At 41.2% G+C, this 21498-nt stretch overlaps 2 pseudogenes; one reads left to right on the top strand and one right to left on the bottom strand.

Annotated features, from left to right (window-relative positions):
* Positions 1–10976: 10976 nt before the first annotated feature.
* On the bottom strand, positions 10977–16052 carry LOC126086275 (zinc finger protein 664-like; annotated as a pseudogene).
* A 3275-nt stretch (positions 16053–19327) lies between these two features.
* On the top strand, positions 19328–19930 carry LOC126085117 (60S ribosomal protein L13-like; annotated as a pseudogene).
* The last annotated feature ends 1568 nt before the right edge of the window (positions 19931–21498 follow it).

A 21498-nucleotide genomic window follows, 5' to 3' on the forward strand; every position in this document is an offset into this window, starting at 1 on the left:
TACTTTAGGTAGAAGTCCTCTTGTACAACAGAAAGCAATGAATCTATTCCTCAATGCTGGGGAGAAATATTTCTTCATGACTTCTAATCTCTGTATTTGCCAGCTGCCTTTTGCTCATGTCAGGATTTTGCAAAGAGATCTGACAGTTGCTATTTATTTAGCGGGTAAAATTCATTGAACCAAGTGGGGCTCTGCAGTGTGTATCTCAGTTTTATCTGTGATATCTGGCAGGGTCAGCTCTCTAGGCCTGAGTTTCCAGACAAGATTCTTTTGTGAGCTTCTCAAATTTTAAGGTGTACAAGAATTGCCTCGGGATCTTCTTGAAATGTAGATTCCTGGGTCCCGTCCATGTTGTTGTTGTTAGCTGCCTTCAAGTCAGCTCCCTGACTCATGGTGAACCTGGTTCACAACAGAACAAAACACTGCCCAGTCTCTGTAATGGCTGGGGATCAGACTATTGTGATCCATAGGGTTTTTACTGGCTGCTTTTAGGAAGTAAATAATCAGGCCTTTCCTCTTAGTCAGTCTTAGTCTAGAAGCTCCATTGAAACCTGTTCAGCCTCGCAGTAACATGCAAGTCTCCACTGCCAGATGGAAGGACGAGTGGTGGCTGCACATGAAGTGCACTGGCTGGGAATTGAACTCAGGTCTCAATCTCTCTCTCTTTCTCTCACAGGAGGGGAGAATTCTACCACTGAATCAGGTCCCATCCAGAGAAATTCTAAATCAGAGGATGGAGATCAACAATGAGTATTTCTCTCAGGTGACGCCCATGCTGCTGGTTCATGGACCACAATATGAGAAGACCTGTAGTACTACTGATCTCAAAACAGTCTCTACTAAACAGAAATATACACAGAAAAATAACTAAACAAGTATGCATTAAAATGTTAGCAATTGTTATCTTTACATTCTAAAGTTATGGGTAATTAAATTTTTTCTTTATATATTTATCTATCTTCTGAATTTTCTACAACGATTATATGTTACCTCTATTATTTTTTTTAATGAAATAGATGAGAAACTATTCGGCCAGTAGCCAAAAGGTCATTCCCTCCAAGGAACCACTCCTTCCATCTCTGTACAGTGTTTTCTGAGACATCCGGGCTGGGGAAGAAGGCAGGCGAAAAATATCACGACCGGGTCTCCATGTTGGATAAATCAGTGACATCCTTGGGTACCAGATGGAAGCAATACTCTCCTTCCTTAATAGAGATCAAAAGGGGTCCGGGTCAATCCAGCTTCGTGGGCTCACAGACGCTCACTGCGAAATGGGGACTTCTGCGAGAATTATAGTGGTATTAATACCAACAATCACTGCTAGGCAGTTTTAAGCCTATTACTTCTAATACCTTGTTTTTTTCCCAAAACACCGTTATTAGGTAATACCATCATACCCCTTTTAAAAAATACCGAACAAAGGCACAGAGACGTTAAGTAACTCGCCCAATGTTATAACGTATAAAGCAGCAATTCCGGCTCCTAGGCATGGAGGCGAGCAAAGAGCCCTGGAGTCCCTCAAACCCAGTGATGCTCCGCCAGGGCCCACCCCAACCCGGTAATTGTCCAAACACGAAGAAGCTCCACCCATGGGAAGGCAAATCACCGCCCTCACCCCTCAAACCTCCGCTCTCAGCCGCTCCTACTCTTTCACCTCAAACGAAAATCCCAATAGCAGTTGATCCCAAGCGCACTATGAGGAAATTCAAAGGGGTCGTGGGAAAAGTACCTGAATAACCATAAGAAAAATATGGCTGCTACCTCGGCCTCCTGGGGCGGAAGTGCCTACGACTACCTTGAGCTCCTAGACTACACTTCCCAGAATTCCTCAGCCTTGCTCACCTAGAGCGGAAATGCTTGAAACTACCGGGAGCTTTTGGACCAACAGTTCCAAGAACGTCCTCGAAGAAAAGGTTTTACTATGGTGGAGTATGAGACTACAGCAGAGCTCTGGAGTACAGTTCACGAGATACCAAAGAGCGGAAATGGCAACAGTACCGACCTCCTGAACTACAATTGCCAGATTGTCCAAGCGAAGGAACAAAGCCGAGCCCCATCATTCAGACGTGCTCAACTACTCTACTCTGAGCGCTGGGTTTCTGGGTCTCACTTCCCAAAATCCCTGAGAAAATATCGAGTTTAGGCCTTGCCATATGTGGATGTGCCACTTTCGGAGCGTGTAGATTTTATTAATTGAAAGGTTGACAAGCTGAGAAGCACTTTATTCGCGTTCAAGGGAATAAGCGATAAGAAAGACCAGAGCCTGGTGTTAAATATTCAAGGAAATTGAAACTTAAAGTTTATTCTGAGCAGTTATTCTATACGCATATTGGTGGTGTTCTTAGAGCCATTCTCACAATCATTGTTATGTTTGAGCCGATTGTTGCAGCCACTGTGTCAATTCATCTCATTGAGGGTCTTCCTCTCTTTTGCTGACCTCTAATCTTTTTTTTTTTAATCTATCACTAACGACTTCTCCCGCAACTGACATTTCTTAATAACATGTCCAAAGTAGTGAGATGAAATCTCACCATCCTTGCTTCTAAGGAGCATTCTGACTTCTTCCAAAACAGATTTGTTCATTGTTCTGGCAGTCCATGGTACATTCAGTATTCTTCACCAACATCATAATTCAAAGGCATCAATTCTTCAGTCTTCCTTATTCATTGTCCACCTTTCACATGCATTTAAAATACCATGGCTTGAGTCAGAAGCACCTTCATCCTCAGAGTGACATCTTTGCTTTTTAACACTTTAAAAGAGTTCTTTTGCATCAGATTTGCCCCATGTATTATGTTATTTGATTTCTTGACTGCTGCTTCCATGGGCATTGATTGTAGATCCAAGTAAAATGAAATCCTTCACAACTTCAATCTTTTCTGTCTTTCATGATGTTGCTTATTGGTTCAGTTGTGAAGATTTTTGTTTTCTTAATGTTGAGGTGTAATCCATACTGAAAGCTATAGTCTTTCATCTTCATCATTAAGTGCTTCAAGTCCTCTTCACTTTCTGCACGCAAGGTTGTGTCATCTGCATACTACAGGCTGTTAATGAGTCTCTCTCCAATCCTGATGCCCTGTTCTTCTTCATATAGTCCAGTTTCTCCACAATTATTTGCTCAACATACAGGTTGAATAAGTATGGTGAAAGAATACAATCCTGAAGAACATCGTTCCTGATTTTAAACCATACAATATCCCCTTGTTCTGTTTGAACGACTCTTGAGTATGTACGAGTTCCACATGACCACAATTAAATGTTCTGGAATTCTTATTCTTTACAATGTTATCCATAATTTGTTATGATTCACACAGTGGGTATTTGTATAAGCCTTTGCATAGTCAATAAAACATAGGTAAATATTTTTCTGGTAGTCTCTGCTTTCAGCCAAGAACCATCTGACATTAACAATGATATCCTTTGTTCCACATCCTCTTCTGAATCTGGCTTGGATTTCTGGCAGTTTTCTATAGATGTACTGCTACGACCGTTTCTTAATTGTCTTCAGCAAAACTTTATTTGCATGTGATATTAATGATGTTGTTCAATAATTTCCACATTCTGTTGGATCACCTTTCTTTGGCATGGGCACAAATGTGGATTTCTTCCAGTTGGTTGGCCAGGTAGCTGTCTTCCAAATTTCTTGGCATAGATGAGTGAGCCCTTCCAGTGTTGCATCCGTTTATTGAAAATATATCAGTTGGTATTCCATCAATTCCTGGAGCCTCATTTTTTGCCAATGCCTTGGACTTCTTCCTTCAATACCACCAGTTCTTGATCATCTTGAACACCGACCAATTCTTTTTGGAACAGTGACTGTGTGCATTCCTTCTGTCTCCTTTTGATGTTTCTTTTGTCATTCAATATTTTGCCTATAGAAGCCTTCAGTATTGTAACTTGAGGCTCAGTTTCTTCAGTTCTTCCCTTTTGGTTTTCTAACTCCAGAACTTTGCACATTTCATTATAATATTTTACTGTCTTCTCAAGCCATCCTTTGAAATCTTCTGTTCAGCTATTTTACTTCATTATTTCATCCTTTCACCTTAGCTACTCTGCATTCAAGAGCAAGTTTCAGAGTCTCTTCTAACATCCATTTTTGTCCTTTCTTAATTTCCTGTTTTTTAAATGACAGCATAGAACTTATTATGTACCTAAAATCTTGTGAAAGTATGATTCAGAAAATCAATTATGGAAGCCTATCTCCCTACTAGATACACGCTGCTGAGTGTTATGGATTTAACTGTCTCCCCCCAAATATATACTGGAATCCTACCCCCTGTACCTGTAAATGTGACCATTGTTAATGAGTTTATACCAGAGCAGAGTAGGTCCTAAACCTAATCACTTCTGAGTTATTTAAAAAAAAAAAAGAGAGAGCAGAACAAACACAAACACACAGGGAGAAGACAGATGCCACAGAATTCATGAAACAATTGACAAGGATAGCTCCCTGAAGCACACTTTGAATTTGGACCTTTTGCCTCCTGAACTGTGAGAAAAATTTCTGTTCTTTAAAAATAGCCACTTGTGGTACTTCTGTTATGGCAGCACTAGGTAATCAAGATAATATAAGCCCTTTAACCAAATAAACTTAAAATATCACTGTGATGTCTAAGGAGTACAAAATGGCATACAAACTGCTCTTTGTCCTAACGGGTCCCACTCTGCAGTAACAATACTGTCATGATACACTGCCTCCTGTATAGTTTCCTTAGGGAATCTCTATGGAATTATTATTATTTTTAACCTCAACATACATACACCCACTTTGTTCTAAGCCCCAGGATTTCCCTTTCCTTGTTAACCACCAGAGAATTTTTGTTTTTTAAAAATTAAAGTCTTATTCATTGTGATTTTATATGCCATATAATAGAGAGCAATCATATTATGAGTCTGAAGTATAAAGGACTATTAGTACTTTTTCAAATCCTATTGTATGTCATTTACTGTTTTGGAAATATTGGTGTTCATTGAAAAATCAAAACATATTTTGTGGAATTATAAAATGGAAAAATTACACAAAATGCTCCTTTCCAGAGAAAACCACTAATGGTGAGTATCCCCTTAAAAATTACCTTGTGCACACACACACACACACCAATTTATGAGTTTAATTATACTATGTTACAGTGTATGACTTTCCAAAACCAATGTTCTTATCCTGTAATTATGTCTACGCCACCATTTTAATGGCTTCATGTTATTACAGAAATATATCAAAACTCAAATCTGTATAGCTGAATAGGTATTTCCATATGAAAAAAATTCAGTAACATCATTGGTGTGGTAGTCATTTTTTTTTTTAATCTCATAATCATGATTTCCAGACCAAAGAGAAGCCCATTATATATCTCGATATATACTCCTTTTCAAAAACCGTGCATTACTGCCAACAGAGAAAAGCTTGTCAGTCCTGTCCCCATAATGAGCACATTTGATACAATTATCAAACTCTCACAAGTTTGTTTTTGGTATTTGTTTCATGGTGTGAGGGAATATGCAGTAGAGAACTTGACAGTATTGTCTTTCAAATATGGGAGAGCCCCTGCCTCAAGTTTTGGTTAAAAAAGGAATAATGCTACAGCAATTAGACGACAATCACGTCAAACATGGATTAACATGCAGAAAATCAGCTATCAATGATTAAAAGTTGTCAGAAAATTATCATTGGTCATGGGGAATACAGGGTGGAGAGGAGGAGTGTGCTGTCTCATTAGGGGGAGAGCATCAGAAGTACACAGCAAGGTGTAAGTTTTTGTATGACAGACTGACTTGATTTGTAAACTTTCACTTAAAGCACAATTTTAAGAAATTGTCATTGGTAATGCAGTACAGTAAACTATTTTATATGGTCCTTCTGGTAATGGTTTTGTAAGTCCTAAAAAATGATTGGGTGGGGCTATGCAAATAAGGTACACAGAACACTTGCAGGGGTGGGACCATGCAAATAAGGTGTATGGAACTCTTGTAGGGAATTGGTCAGTTTTGCCATCCCGTTAGGCTTAAAGACAGACAACCCCAGAGGTTTTGGGGAGAACCTCATTACCATCAAGAGAAGCCAGGGATGGAGTGCATCCTTTGGACACAGGGTCATTGCGTGGAGAACTTCCCAGACCAAGAGATGCCCCTAACACTGGAGACAGCACAATATCCCAAGAAAGGGTAGAAGCAGAACCAGAAGACCAGTGAAAGATGGCTGGTGGGCTTTCCACCCCAATGAGTGAAACCACTACAATGGGTATGTCAGCCTACGGAGCCAAACAGTGCCTTCAGGCGGGTGGCTTGCTGGCACAGTGGGGTGCCTCCAGCCACTCGTTGGCAGAGCCAAAGAGCTTTGCAACACTTGCCTAAGCAGGACGGAAGCAGGGCCAAGGACAGTGGCTTGGTTGGCAGTAGCCGAGAAGCTATCCTGGTTGAAAGACTGTATCGAGTTGTTCCTGTTACTTCTGAGTTTATCCTGATCCTAGATTCTAACCTGTTACTTCCCTAAAAAACACCATAATCATCAGCACAGTCTGTGTGTTCTGTGCGGCCATTGTAAAGAATTATTGACCCCACCAGAGAAGTAGAACGTGCCATGCAAGGGATGGCTGGTGTCAGAATTGGTAAAAAGGTTGGAGAATGGATCTATGTCTGACCTCCACCTCATATGAATCAGCCTTGGACTGATGATAATGCTTATCTCTCCTCCTTCTGAAGTTAGGAGATCTGATGCCACACCATTTTAACAGGTAATTACTTCTGACACTTTCAAAGTGTTATGGAAAAGACCTGCCTTAACACCACTGAAAATTCATTCAATTGTTTAATATGCAGTGCCTTGTTGCAAGGTTTACAAATTTTTTAGTCTGTACTGCCAGAAAAATCCCAAAAGATAGTTCAACTTTTACTGCATGCAACTGATTGAACAATACAGAAAGCCTTAATAAGATCCAACTTCAAGACAGAGGCTATGGAGAGGACATGAGCCAATTGGTGGTGGTGTGTGCAGCTGAGTCAATTCCAACTCATAATGATGCTATATGACAGAGTGTGGAAACCCTGGTGGCATACTGGTTAAGAGTTCAGCTGCTAGCCAAAAGGTCAGCAGTTCAAATCCACCAGGTACTCCTTGGAAACCCTAGGGGGCAGTTCTACTGTATCCTATAGGGTCACTAAGAGTCGGAATCAACTCAAAGGGCGAGTAGTTATGACAGAGCAGACCGTCCCCTAAGGTTTCCTAGGCCGTAATATTTATGGAAGCAGATCGCCAGGGCTTCTCTCCTGCTGAGCCACCGGTGGATTCAAACCACCAACTTCTCGTTTCGCTGCTGAGTGCTGAACCATTGCTACACCAGGGCTTCTTTGCAATATGTTGCTACCCTATTAATACTGCAGATTACAGTATTGAGTGGTTTTCTACACTAAAACTATTTGTTTCCTTCAATATTCATGTTTGCTAGTATACTTTGTGGACAAAATTTTCAAATATTGTACATTGTCTCTTTTTCATTCATTTAACAAATAAGCATTGAACACACCTACAAAGAATAAGCAGCAAATGTCCTGCCCTCTTGGAGTTTATATTCCAGTGGATTTCCAACTTTGGTTAATGACCAGATCAAACTCTTATTTTTCCCAAGGCCTATCTAGTGAGTGATGTCTCATAAATTCCAAAGTTCTCACTGAAGCCTTGCTTCACCACTTATAAAGGTTCTCTGATGTGTGGTTTGCTGAAAGTCAGACTTTAATAAAACAAATGTTTTCTCTTCTGAGACCTGATGACCACAAGAATTCAGGTTGCACATACATTTTAACCCTTTACCATTTTTTTTTTTTTAATTTCTTGGATGCTGCGTTTTCACTAATGGAAGGCATGCTGATTCAAAGACCAATTTGGAATTTTTTATATGAGTTATGGATTTTGAACTATAATTTCTGGCATCACATTTTTACCAATGGAGCCTGGAGGTAGTAAATGTCTGTAATATGAGTCAAGGATAAAACCTTTTTTATTGAAATTCACAAAACGAGATAAAACACACATGCACCTGCAATGACTACATCCAAATGTTGTTCTTGTATCCTTATCCTTATTATTCATGAAACTTTGGAAAACATGTTTTAATGCATAAACGTACCCGGCAATGCCCACATATAAATTTTGTTCTTCTATGCTTCTTCAAAGTGCTGCGTTGTCTGCATCGCCTGCTAGACGTATTGAATAGAAAATGCTTTCCATCCTTTTGCAGCTGTACCTCGTCTGGCACCCCAGTTTTTTCTGGCTTGTACAGCACCTCAAATGAGGGTCCTTCCTCTTTTCCTCTCTTTTCAGGCACATGGAAAGCTGCCTACTAAGAGCCAACCCGAAGGCAGCTGATTACATTTTCCCCCGTGGGAAATGTTCCACATTACAAAGCTGTTTACAATGGCAAGGTCAATGAGAAAAAAACAGCAACAGCAATCAGTGCTAGCATTTTAGAGAACTTCTTTCAATCCCAAACCTTTCACACATCAGATCAAAGTGGTCCACTCCTCCCATAATGCTGTTGTATGTGGCAACTGCTCTGGGGCAACAGATTTTAGAGGAACCATCTTTGTTCTTTACTCTGCAGACATCAGTCATTTCCAGTGGACTGTGGAACACTGACAGAACTGTCACCGGTTTACTGTCACTTTATAGCTGACACAAATCCTTTTGTACAATATCTATATCCTCTGCGCTGTAATTATCCTTCCTCCTCAGCATGAATGGTAGTCCCTTTCTAGTTAATCTCACTGTGCCGACAGCACACAGTCCCTTTGCCTCCAGCATGTTCATCAGTTTACAGATGTAAAAAAATTTTTGAAGGCTATGAGCCTCTGAGTACTGAGCCATGACTGGCATAGCCTTAACACCACACTGTCCCCGATAGAGATGAGTCATCGGCTACATCTTTTTTTCCACAGTTAGTCACGAAGCCAGTTTTCAGAGTCAGCCAACACCACATCTTGTACCTACGTTTAACAGGCTTCACAGGCATGTATTGTTTTATTGATGATCTTCCCTTGAATAGAACCATGCTTTCATCAACGCCATGACACTTGATGGCACATACACCTTGTTTAGGCAACAACTGAGCACATTGATAAATGGGTGCAATTTATGAAGCATGTCATTGCCTGGTTCTCCTACTACCACAGCTTTTGAACTGGTGTTACAGTGTACGTTTTCAATCAGTTTCATTAACCTACCTTTTCTCATTATTTCTTGAATAGAAACAACACTCAGGCAGACGGTTACTGGGCCAATAATGTTTGCGTGCTGGTACAACGTGTACGTCAATCAGTACGTGCACACCAATGAATATTTCTTTTACAGAAGTAGGCTTCCAATTTATGAAGGAACTCGCAGTATTCTTCTCTCTAAAATGTTTGATGCACTCCTGGGTCACATAGAGATTAGTTTGGTCCTTTATAGTCCCCAACATCTCTTCCATAAATATTGACAGAAAATAATCTATTTCTCTTTCTGACTCTTCCAAGTCAGGGTAAATTTGGGGAAGCATATCTGCCATGACACTTAGATTTTCAAAGTAGGAGACATCCTCAGACCATTCACCTGTATCATAATCATCGTCACCTAAGCCATCTCCTTCTTCTGTTCCATCTGTCACTTCCTCACCTCCATCTATCATGGCATTGTTGTGTTTCCACCTACAGGACTTGGCTCAGATTCAGTAGTATCGCTGAGGTCAACTGATGAATGGTCATCATCAGAGGTATCATAGTTAGGCAGAGGAAAATAATATTCTGTTGCTTCCTCGGTGCTTCCAAATCTCTTTGCCATTTCTAAAACAGAAGGTTGCCCAGAAAAAAATAGGTGTGGCTCCACAAGAGTAGCTTAATTACTACAGCCTAACTCCAAACTAACATGAGAAAACAAAATGGGAGATAATTGCCTAAATGAAGCCTCCTTCCCAAGAACATGAAACCAAGGAAATTTTTTACTTCAGGAACATTATTGCAACTATACATTCTGCAATACTGCAAAAACAAACAAACAAAAAAAAAACCCAATATTAAAAGGTAAGAATCAAGAAGAAAAAACAGCCATTGAACATCACTGGACAGCTCACAGCTATGCATGTCACCAGCTACATGTGGAAGCAATGATTGGGGTCTAAGATTGAATGCTGGGTAAAGAAAGCCTTACAGGAGTCAAAGTCTCTTCAAAATTACCAATGCAATGCAGCTTCCCTAATCGCAAAGTCATTACATATTATTCAGAAACAAGATAAGCAGTCCCCCGAAGACTGCAGAGCAGAATTCCAAACCTGACAGTAGAGGAGCAGCAACCCCTAACCGCAGTGAATGGAAGCCAGGAAAAGATGGCTGCTATAAATGAATACCAGCTAAGAATAGCACGTTCTCGGGATGTGGCAATTTTCATGAGAACAGAGTAACAAAAAACATAGTAGGTATCACTATCTTGAAAAAATAAGGAGAAACAAGCAAACAAAACAAAAACAAAACACATCCAGGAGCATTACCAAAATGAATGCCCTATTTACACAACAATTCCAGGCTGATGAGCTTCATGGATCTGAAAAGGATCCCACCTTGGCGTTAAATGCATTAGAACCAGAAAAACATGCTGCCAATGAGGTCCAGAGGCAAATAAAATTGGCTGGTATACCACATATGCCAGTGAGAATGGAAGGTTTCTTTAAAAAAAAAAACAAAAAAAAAACCTTCACTTTGTAGAACTCTTTCCTTTAAGGATTTTCCGATGTTCTTACCACTATTATCACTTTCAGAAAATGTATCACCAGCATGAATTTTGATTCATAAGATCTGATCTCCAACTGAGGCTCTAACCACACACGTTACACTAAGGTTTCTCTCCTGTGTGAGCTCACTTGTGAGATCGTAGTTGTGAAGATCGACTGAAGACTTTACCACACACATCACATCTGTACAGTTTCTCTACACTATAGACACACTTCAGACGTGACTTAAGTACACTCCCCATACTCATATGGTTTCTCTCCTGTGTGGACCCTATGATGTGTAAGATTCTTGCTCCACCTCAAGTCCTCCCCACACTCTTCACATTTGCATGGCTTTTTTTCATTATGCATTCTTTGATGGGCTTGAAGTTGTGAACTCTGATCTGAGTTCTTCCCACATTCTTCATATTTGAAGGGTCTTTCTCCACCGTGGACTCTTTTGATGGGACAAAAGTTGTGAAGCTTGTTGAAGCCTTTCCTACAGGCTTCACATTTATAAGGCTTATCTCTTCTGTGGATTCTACATTGACCTTGGAGATTTGCTGTATCACTGAACCGCTTCCCACACTTCACATTTGAACAATTTTTCTCCACTGTGGACACGCTGATGACATTGAAGACTTGAGGCATAACTGAGGGACTTAGCACACTCCCCACATGTATATGGTTTCTCTCTTCTATGAACCCTCTGATGCACGTCAAGATTCATGCTCCACTTGAAGCCTTTCCCACACTCTTCTTCACATTTGTATGGCTTTTCTTCATTACAGACTCTTTGATGGGCTTGAAGTTGTGAATTCTGACAGAAGCTCTTCCCATACTCTTCACATGTGAATGGATTTTCTTCATTATGGACTCTTTGGTGTATTTAAGTCATGAATTCTTCACATGTGAAGGGTTTTTCTCCACTGTGGACTCTTGGGTGGGGCAAAAGTTATGAAGCCTTCTAAAAGCCTTTCTCACACTCCTCACATTTATAGGGCTTCTCTCCTGTGTGGATTCTACGATGAAATTGAAAATTTGATCTACTACTGAAGTACTTCCCATACTCTTCACATCTGAATCGTTTTTCTCCACTGTGGACTCTTTGATGGGGCAAAAGTTGTGAAGCCTTCTTAAAGCCCTTCCCACACTCCTCACATTTATAGGGTTTCTCCTGTGTGGATTCTACAATGAGATTGAGGATTTTATCTACTTACTACTGAAGTACTTCCCACAGTCTTCACATTTGAATGGTTTTTTCCCACTGTGAACTTTCTCACAGGGCAGAAGTTCGGAAGTGACACTGAAACCCTTCCCACAATCATAAGCTTTCTATCCTGTGTGGATTCTACAATGAACTTGAAGATTTGCTCTAGTACTAAGTACTTTCCACACTTCATATCTGAATGGTTTTTCTCCAATGTGAATTCTCTGATGGGTCAAAAGATTTGGGAGAAAACTACATTATCGCTTACTAAAATGCAGCATATTAGCAGAGAGTGCAATTTGGCAGTCTGCCTAAAGCTCTTTCCACACTTCCCACAATTACAACTTTTCTCTCCTGTGTGGATTCTACAATGAATGTGAAGATTTGCTCTACAACTGAAGCTCTTCCCACACTCTTCACATTTGTATGGTTTCTCACCAGTATGCATCACTTGGTGGTGAACTTGAAGTCTTGAACTCTAATAGAAGCCTTGCTCACATTCCTCACACTTATGTTTCTCTACATTGTGGATCTTCTGATAGATTTTGAGGAATGAACTCCGACTGAAACCCTTCCCAAACACATTACATTTGTATAGTTTTTCTCCAGTATGGACACCCTGACAGGAATGCAAATTTGAACTGGAAATGAAGTCTTTTCCACACACGTTTTGTATGTATGGTTTCTCATATTCCTCACAATTATAAAGTTTCGCTCCTGTGTGGCCTTTGTAATGAACATTAAGTGTTGCTCTATGCCTGAAGCATTTCCTACATTCATCACATTTGTGTGGTTCTCTACAGTGTGGACTTTCAGATGACTTTGCAGATGTGATCTCTGATTAAATTCCTTACAGCACTTATTACACTTACAGTAGCTCTTTCTCGGGTGTACTTGCTGTACTCGCTGATGATTATGAATAACTGAGATATAAGAGGAGCTTTTTAAACACTCACTATGTGTGAGGCTTCTCTCTTGAGTGTGAATGCTGATGAAGATCAAAGTTTGGGACATCACTAGAGGTATCTGTACACTGATTACACAGGTGAGGTGTCTCTCCTGTGTGAATATTAGATAGTCCTCCTGCAATGAGAGAGGGTGAATCACCTTGTTTGTAGAACTGAGACGTATTTATCATGGTATCTTGACACCTGGTTAAGTCACTTGCATTTGTTGCCAGATAGGCAAGCTGGAAAGCTCTTCCTGTGCTCTTGCTTATTTGACAGTCTCCATCTGCCTTGGGATCTTGCTTCCTGTAAGGACAAAGAATTCAGATATAGACAGGTGAAAAATATGCTGAGAATTTTCAAGATTATATACTTAGTGTTATGGATTGAATTGTGTCCCCCAAAAACATCTCAACGTGGCTAGGCCATAATTCCGGTATTGTGTGATTGTCCACCATTTTGTCACCTGATGTGGTTTTCCTATATGTTGTATGTAAATCCTATCTCTACAATGTTGATGAGATCGGATTAGTTCATGTTAATGAGCCAGGACTCAATCTACAAGATTAGGTTGTATATTAAGCCAATCTCTTTTGAGATATAAAAGAGAGAAGCACGCAGAGACATGAGGACCTTATACCACTGAGAAACAAGAGCCGGGAGAATAGCACATCCTTCAGACCCAGAGTCCCTGCACTGAGAAGCTCCTCAACCAGGGAAGATTGATGACAAGGACTCCCACCAGGGCTAACAAAGGGAGAAAGCTTTCCCCTGGATCTGGCACCCTGACTCAGACTTCTAGCCTCCTAGACTGCGAAAGAATAAATTTCTCTTTATTAAAGCTATGCACTTGTGGTATTTCTGTTATAGCAGCACTAGATAACTACGACAGATAGGGAATGTGACATAACTAAACCCAGAGAAGGTGAAGTTCATCTTTCCCACTGCATATCATGTTCTCTGGCTTAAATGCCATCAAAACCAAGAGCAGGTCCACTGGGTTCCAACTCACTAAGCATTAACAAGGCCCATTAGACAACATCAAATGTACCATGTGACATATAATTTAGAAAACAAAGTCTTAATTTAAAAAAATTTATAATATGATACAAATTATTAACCTGTTGCTGTTTCTATTAAATTTCAGTTAGGGGAGAATCCTGAATAGTAAATTATGTAGTTAGAAAAATCATGTTAAAAATAAAAAGGAATCGACAAGGTGTATCTTTTATTGTGTGTATTTTCATTACATTAAAATTTAAAAAATGAATACATAAGAATTTTGAGGAAAAGCAGTAACACCATCAAAAGTTTGCATATTCTCAGATTATTTTTCAGAAAACGTCTCAATGAAATGCTATAAAAAGTACCCTCTAAGGAAATTTTTATAGAGAATGTCACTTTTTTCCTGAAGTTAATTAGAAAAGCTGACTTGTCTGTTTCAGTAGACATTTAACCAGTTTGTATAGAACTCTGTCTCAGGTTCTTTACTGGAAAATTACTCCAATGCCTAAGAAACTGAGTGGTCTTCAAATGGTTGCCATGACTTGCTGATTTAGGAGAAAACTACATTACTGCTTACTGACTAAAATGCAGCATTATAAGCACAGAGTGTAATTTCACTCCTGCTGAGAAGATTCTTCCATGCGGACAAAGGGGAAACAAAGTTGAAGTGATGACATACACTATTCTGAAACCTGACAGTAATTCCGACCTTCATAATCTCCAGGAGAAAAAGTAAACCAGCACAACCTAAGCTTTCACAACAGAGACAGGGCTGCGGAGAAGAAAAAGAACAAGGTACGGGGTAATTTTCTGAAAGCAAATACTATAAAGGGAGTTGCATTCTGCATGGAGCCCAAACTAGACAAGATACTTTGAAGGATAGCTTCTTATTTCTTTGAGGTTTCTGTTCAAGTGTCAATCAATGAGTTCAATGAAAAATAATATATAATTGGTCCTATCCGTGGCCAATTCGCCTCTGACAATTTCTATCCCCTTTGACTCTGTTTGTATTCTACACAGTACTTATTACCATCTGACATACTATCTAGGTCATTTTTGTTTATTCCATGTAATAAGCATTAAAATAAAAAACCAGAAAATATCAGTATAATCACAAGCAAAAAAAATGTCATTACAGGAAATTTCTGTGCTGAAATGTTTGCGCTGGTTACAACAGAATATGCCTTTCTGACTATGGCTTGTGCTTAAAAATACTGGAATAGATTGGTTCAGGAAGTTATCAAGTCCTCAATTAAGCAAAATACTCAAGTGCAACACTGAAATACTGAGAAGTATAGGCGACACTCAGTTGAGTGACTCATGTCACCGTTGTCTTAAATCAGCCTCCTCTTGCAGAGTGAAGGGGAAAACCAGGGTAGTAATGTGAAAGGATGTGGATGTTGCAAGAAGAAATGGGCTGCAGCTGTCAAATCTTTCAAGGGAAATTAAGCTTGCCTAGTTATTGTCTAAAACCTCAGGAGATTTTTTTTTTCTTCTTGGAGAGCGTGTCTCAGAAGTAAACATCAGAATCCTCACAGAAAAATGTAGTATTTTGTTCCAGAAGTTAGTAAGTTTCCCTATATGGAAGGCTCAAGGAAAGCCCCATGGGAAGCCTATTACTCAGCATAGTCACAATCACAATGCTTAAGTGTTTTCCTAGAATGTCGATCAAACGCATGCACACACACACACACACACACGCACACTCACCACAAAGGCACCTAAAATAGTAAAACTTGTCGAGGCATTCATCCAAACCAAACCAAACCCACTGCTGACAGGTCTATTCTGATGCATAGTGACCCCATAGGCTTTCCAAGGCTGTAAATCATTACGGAAGTAGACTGCAATACCTTTCTCCAGCGGAACTGCAGGTTGTTTCTAACTGCCGACCTTTCGGTTGGCAGTCGATCACTTTACCCACTGTGCTACCAGGCTATGCATTCATCAGAAGACGCAAATTGTTCTAGAAAAGTCTTATTAACTCTGGTTTGTGAATCACCTATTAGCTATCTCCATGACTCAGTAAGAGAGGTCCCTCTGTACATTAACTCAATTCCTAATGTCAATATATATGTACACATACCTGCTCTCGGGGGACAGCCCCGGCAAGGAAAGATCCTCACTGTATGTCCTGCAGATAGTCCGAAGAACTGACATGTAGCCTTTTCCAAGTTCATGAGTTTATTCAGGGAAACTTACTGACACAGGCAAGCAGCTGCTCTCCAGTGGCAGCCGGCTGGAGTATTTTCCGCAAGCACCTAGCAAGGGACACAAGCCTATATACCATTCCACCTGAGACCAAAGCTCATTGTTTTTCTCCCACGTCCTTGGGCAGTCAGTGTTCCCAGGGACTTCACGTCCAGGCCCAGATGCTTTCCTTCTTGCTGCTAAGGTATTCCTCGGCCTTGGCCGCTGGCCCGATCGTGCCACTCCTGGCATTGTACCGTAGCCCAAATCCATCCCGAATTCATCCCCAGCATGCTTAGGGGAAAAGCAAAGCTGAATCCATTAGAGAGCGGATGCATATAGCTGAATAGCATTACCCTACGAATGCCACCTACTAGGACAAGTCTAGGCCCTGAAGAGTCGGCAATAAAAGCAACAGACAAAAATATTTGACTCTTAAAGATAACATTTTAGTAGGAGTGACAGGTAAAAAGCAGATAAACAAAGCATGTTGTTGTTATTAGGTGCCCTTAAGTCAGTTCCAACTCATAGCGACCCTAAGCACTACAGAACAACACACTGTCAGGTCCTCCACCATCCTCACAATCGTTATGCTTCAGCCCATTTTTGTAACCACTGTGTCAATCCATCTCATTGAGCGTCTTCCTCTTTTTTGCTGACCCTCTACCACGCATGATGTCCTTCTCCAGGGACTGAGCCTTCCTAATAACATGTCCAAAGCATGTGAGACATAGTCTCGCCATCCTTGCTACTAAGGAGCATTCTGGTTGTACTTCTTCCAAAACAGATTTGTTTGTCCTTTAAGCAGTCCATGGTATATTCAATATTCTTCGCCAACACCACAACTCAAACGAGTCAATTCTTTTTCAGTCTTCCTTATTCATTGTCCAACTTTCACATGCATATGAGGAGACTGAAAACACCATGGCTTGGGTGAGGCACATCTTGGTCTCCAGCCCCTCCTGTCTCTTATAAAGCCATCCCATCATATACTGCTTTGTGTGGGCTTCACTGTTGCAGTAAACTAAATAAACCACCTTTGGTTACAGGTGGTGAGGTTTCCATACCAGTGGGCCTGGGAGGTGGTACCTCTGCCCAGGGCCACAGGAGTCTACACTCAGAACCCAGAGAGCATGGGCAACACCCAGAGTCTAAGGGCAGAGCCACTGCCCGGATGGTCTGGGAAGAACAGAGGGTAATTTTCAAGCCTTGAGAGCTACCGTAATTTGTTTTGCTGTGTTTTGGACTTGCTGGGTTCCCATTATCCCTTCTTTCCCTCCAATTTCTCCCATTTGTCATCAAAATATCTACTTTGTGCGTGTTCCACCATTATACTCTAGAATAACTTATATTCTAGGTTTCACAGGTTCACAGATGAAGAATTTTGCCCCACCCAGGATGGAATACACCTAAAGTCTCATCCATATTTGATTTAGATGATTCAAAAGGTGAGATTTTGGACTTGAAGTTGACTTAAGACTTTTGCAATAATGCAATGGGGTGATTGTGTTTTGTATGTGGGAAGAACATGAATTTTGGGGAAGGTTATGGACTGAATTGTGTCCCCAAAAAATATGTTGTAAATCATAACCCCCATACATGTGGTTATAATTCCATTTGCAATGGCTTTTCTTTGTCATATTAATGAGGCACTATTAGTGTAGGGTATGGTATGTCTTATTAGTGTAGGGTATGGTATGTCTTAGGCCCATCACTTTTTGATATATAAAAAGAACAAATCGAGCACAGAAGCAGCAAGCAGAGTTGGGGGATGATAGATGACACACCACAGGAGATTTCCAAGGAATCAAGAAACAGAAGCTGTAGACAATGACCTTCACCCAGAGTTAACAGAAAGAGAATGCCATTCCCTAGAGGCAGCACCCTAAATTTGGACTTCTATCGCTCCTTGAAAACCCTATGGAACAGGCCTACTCTGTCCTGTAGGGCCACTATGAGTCAGAATCAACTCGACAGCAACGGCTTTGGTTTGTGGTTTTTAGTCTCCTCAACTGTGAGAAGATAAATTAGTTTTTTAAAGCCACATATTTGCTATTTTTTTATAGCACCCCTAGATAACTAAGACAGTTCTTACTATTATCTAATAATACAATTAAGCACTCTTACCTATTCGAGCATTTAAAAGCGTCTGGTATATTATGATATGAGGAATCAGTGGTTTAACAGCAGAATTCTCCTCTTCGTGCAGGAGACCCAGGTTCAACCTCCAGGCAACGCACCTCACGCACCACAGCCACCACCCATCTGGCAGTGATGGCGTGTGTGTTGCTGTGATGCTGGACTGAACAGGTTTCGGCGGACCTTCAAGACTGAGACTGACTAAAAAGAAAGGTTTGGCGCTCCACTTTTTAAAATCAGCCAGTGAAAATCTCCTAGATCACGATGGAACACCGTCAGGTGCATAACCAATCAGAGGACTGGCACAACATTGGGCAGCATTTCGTTCCATTGTGCAGGGGTCACTAAGAGTTGGGGCCAATACTGAGACAGCTAACAACTACACATTATACTAACTTAGGCAGCTAGCAAATATATATTATGCCGAAAACATATCACCAGCCCTTCTGAACTGCCCCTTACAAAGGCATCCCACATGCCCCGCTACGTGTGGGCTTCCTTGTTGCAGCAAGCTAAAACGACCTGTTTTTCATTACAGGTACGGTCCTGATGGTACTCGGGTGACGTTCCTTAACAAAGCAAAGACTCAAATTGTAAACAACTAGTGACTGTGGGTATGGAATATATGGGAGTGCCTCATAATCTTCTTGACACTTTCCCAAAGATTTGAAACTATACAAAAATGAAACACTAAAAAAATCAGGAAGCAGTCTTAAGAATTACAATAGTAATGATAATAACAAAAATAAGGATGATGGTGATAATATACAGCACTTCATTTCATGCATTCTTTTTTGAAGGTGTTTGGAAATTTCCAAAGTTAAAAACGGTAAGTGGAAAGACATTTATGGAAAGTATGATATCAATTTTGTTCAGCACTTATATATAAACAAATATGCAAATATCTACAAAGAACCACTATATAGAAATGCATCTCAAGCTTTACAGATGCTATCTTTATATTCTGGAGTCATAAGTAATAAAAATCTTTCTTTTTTCTACTTATTTCTGTATTTTCTGAATTCTCCACAATCATATGGTTCTATAAAAATATAAAACAGTTTTTCTGCGAGGCCATTCTGCTTCGAGGAGGCTTGTAGACAGCCATGGCACCCAGTTGGAGTGGCATGATCCTGAAGCACCACTTCCAGACAGACAGGCAGCAGCGCCTGGCCACACGGTTCAACCAGCCCGTGCTGAAGATCTGCAGACACAAGGTCCAACAAGCAAAAGCCCACAGCATCCTGCATCCTGACCTACCCACCCTAAGTGCAGTGCCACATAGTGCAGTATTACACCAAAGTCTGAACTGGCTAGGGCTACAGCTTGGAAGAGCTGAGGGTGGCTGGCATGCACAAGAAGGTGGCCCGGACTATCGCAATCTCTGTGGATCCACACAGGTGAACAAGTCCACGGAATCCCTGCAGGCCACTGTGCAGCAGCTGAAGGGGCACCATTCCAAGCTCCACAACCTCTGCCCCCGGAAGCCCCCATCCTCCTCAAGAAGGGAGGCTGCTCTGCTGACTGGACCAGTGATGCTCATTTAGAACGTCTACAGGGAAGAGAAATTCCAGGTCATCACACAGGAAGATAAGGACTTCACAGTGTTTTCCAGTTTCTGCATGGCCTGCACCAAAGCTCAGCTCTTCAGGATACAGGCAAAGAGGGTCAAGGAAGTCTCAGAGCAGGAACTGGAATAGAAAAAGTAAAGCTATGTCAGGGAGTCTGGTGTGATATATTGCTTTTATGTGGCCTTTCTCGCCATGGACTTGTAACTCCCACCCAAGTAACTGGGTGGAATTATACAAACAAGATAACTGTGGACCATCAACAGGACTAGACAGCATGCTAATAATACAAATAAAGTTCATGGCACCCCGGGGTGGGGGGGGACCATGTAAATAAGGTATATGGATGCTAACAAGGGGATTGGTTGGTTTTTCCCATCCCACTAGGCTTAAAATGAGCCATCCCAGAGGCAGGAGGAGAGGATCTCACCACCACCAAGGAAAAAGAGACAGGAGCAGAGCATGTCCTTTGGATGTGGGATACCTGTGCTGAGACCCTCCTAGATCCAGGAGACAGAGAAAGAGCTTTAATGCCAAAGATGGCAAGATGGTGAGAAGCAGTGGCAGAGAAATGGCATCAGCAGAGACAGCAGAACCAGGAGACTGGCACAAGACCAGCAGGAGACAGCATGGTGGGATTCCCAGTTCACAGAGCAAGAAAGCTAAGTGCCTTGGGACAGGAGACTACTCTGGCAGAGTAGGGTGCATCTGGGCACTTGGTAGAGCTACGTTTGTAGACCTAAGCAGCTAGAGCTGTGAGCCTTTGGGTCGAGGCTTACTGGTGGAGTAGGGTGCCTCAGGGCACTTATCTGAAGAACTAAAACAGCTTTGTAACACTTGCCCGAGCAGGGCAGAGGCCAATAGGCCAGAGAGAGGCCTGCCTGTGGACATAGCTGAGAAGTGGCTGTTCTGATCAAAGGCTGTTCCCAGCTTTCCTGAACCTGAACTGTAACCTGTTACTTCCCTAATAAACCCCATAACTGTGAGAATGGTCTGTGAGTCTTATGTGACCACTGCAATGAATATCAAACTTAATAGAGCACAGAGTGCCATGGGAGAGACAGTTGGCGTCAGAATTGGTAAAGATGATGGAGAGAGGAGGCATGTCGGACCTCAGCCTCATAGGAATTGGCCTTGGACTGTTGATCTTGATTGTTCTTCCCCCTTGTGAAGTTACAGGAGGTCATATGCCACCACTCCCATCACCATTTCTACAGTGACTTTAATAAAACAGCAGTGAAAACCACCAAATCAAACCCCCTACTATGGAGTAGATTCCAACTCACAGCGACCCTATAGGACATAACAGGGCTGCACCACAGTGTTTCCAAGGAGCAGATGGTGGATTCAAACTGCCAATCTTTTTGATTAGCGGCCAAGCTCTTAACCACTGTGCAACCAGAGCTCAAAAATGGCAGTGAAGTCACTCCAAAAACAAAACAGAAAAAACAAAAAACATTCATTGCAATCAAATGAAATACAATAGTTGAGAATGACTTTTAAAAGCTTATGTAAGGGGAGGAGCCAAGATGGCGGACTAGGCAGACGCTACCTCGGATCCCTCTTACAACAAAGACACGGAAAAACAAGTGAATCGATCACATACATAACAATCTACGAACCCTGAACAACAAACACAGATTTAGAGAAGGAGAACGAACTAATACGGGGAAGCAGCGATTGTTTCCAGAGCCTGGAGCCAGCATACC

This window comes from Elephas maximus, chromosome 11 (assembly GCF_024166365.1).
Source record: "Elephas maximus indicus isolate mEleMax1 chromosome 11, mEleMax1 primary haplotype, whole genome shotgun sequence".
NCBI lineage: Eukaryota > Metazoa > Chordata > Mammalia > Proboscidea > Elephantidae > Elephas > Elephas maximus.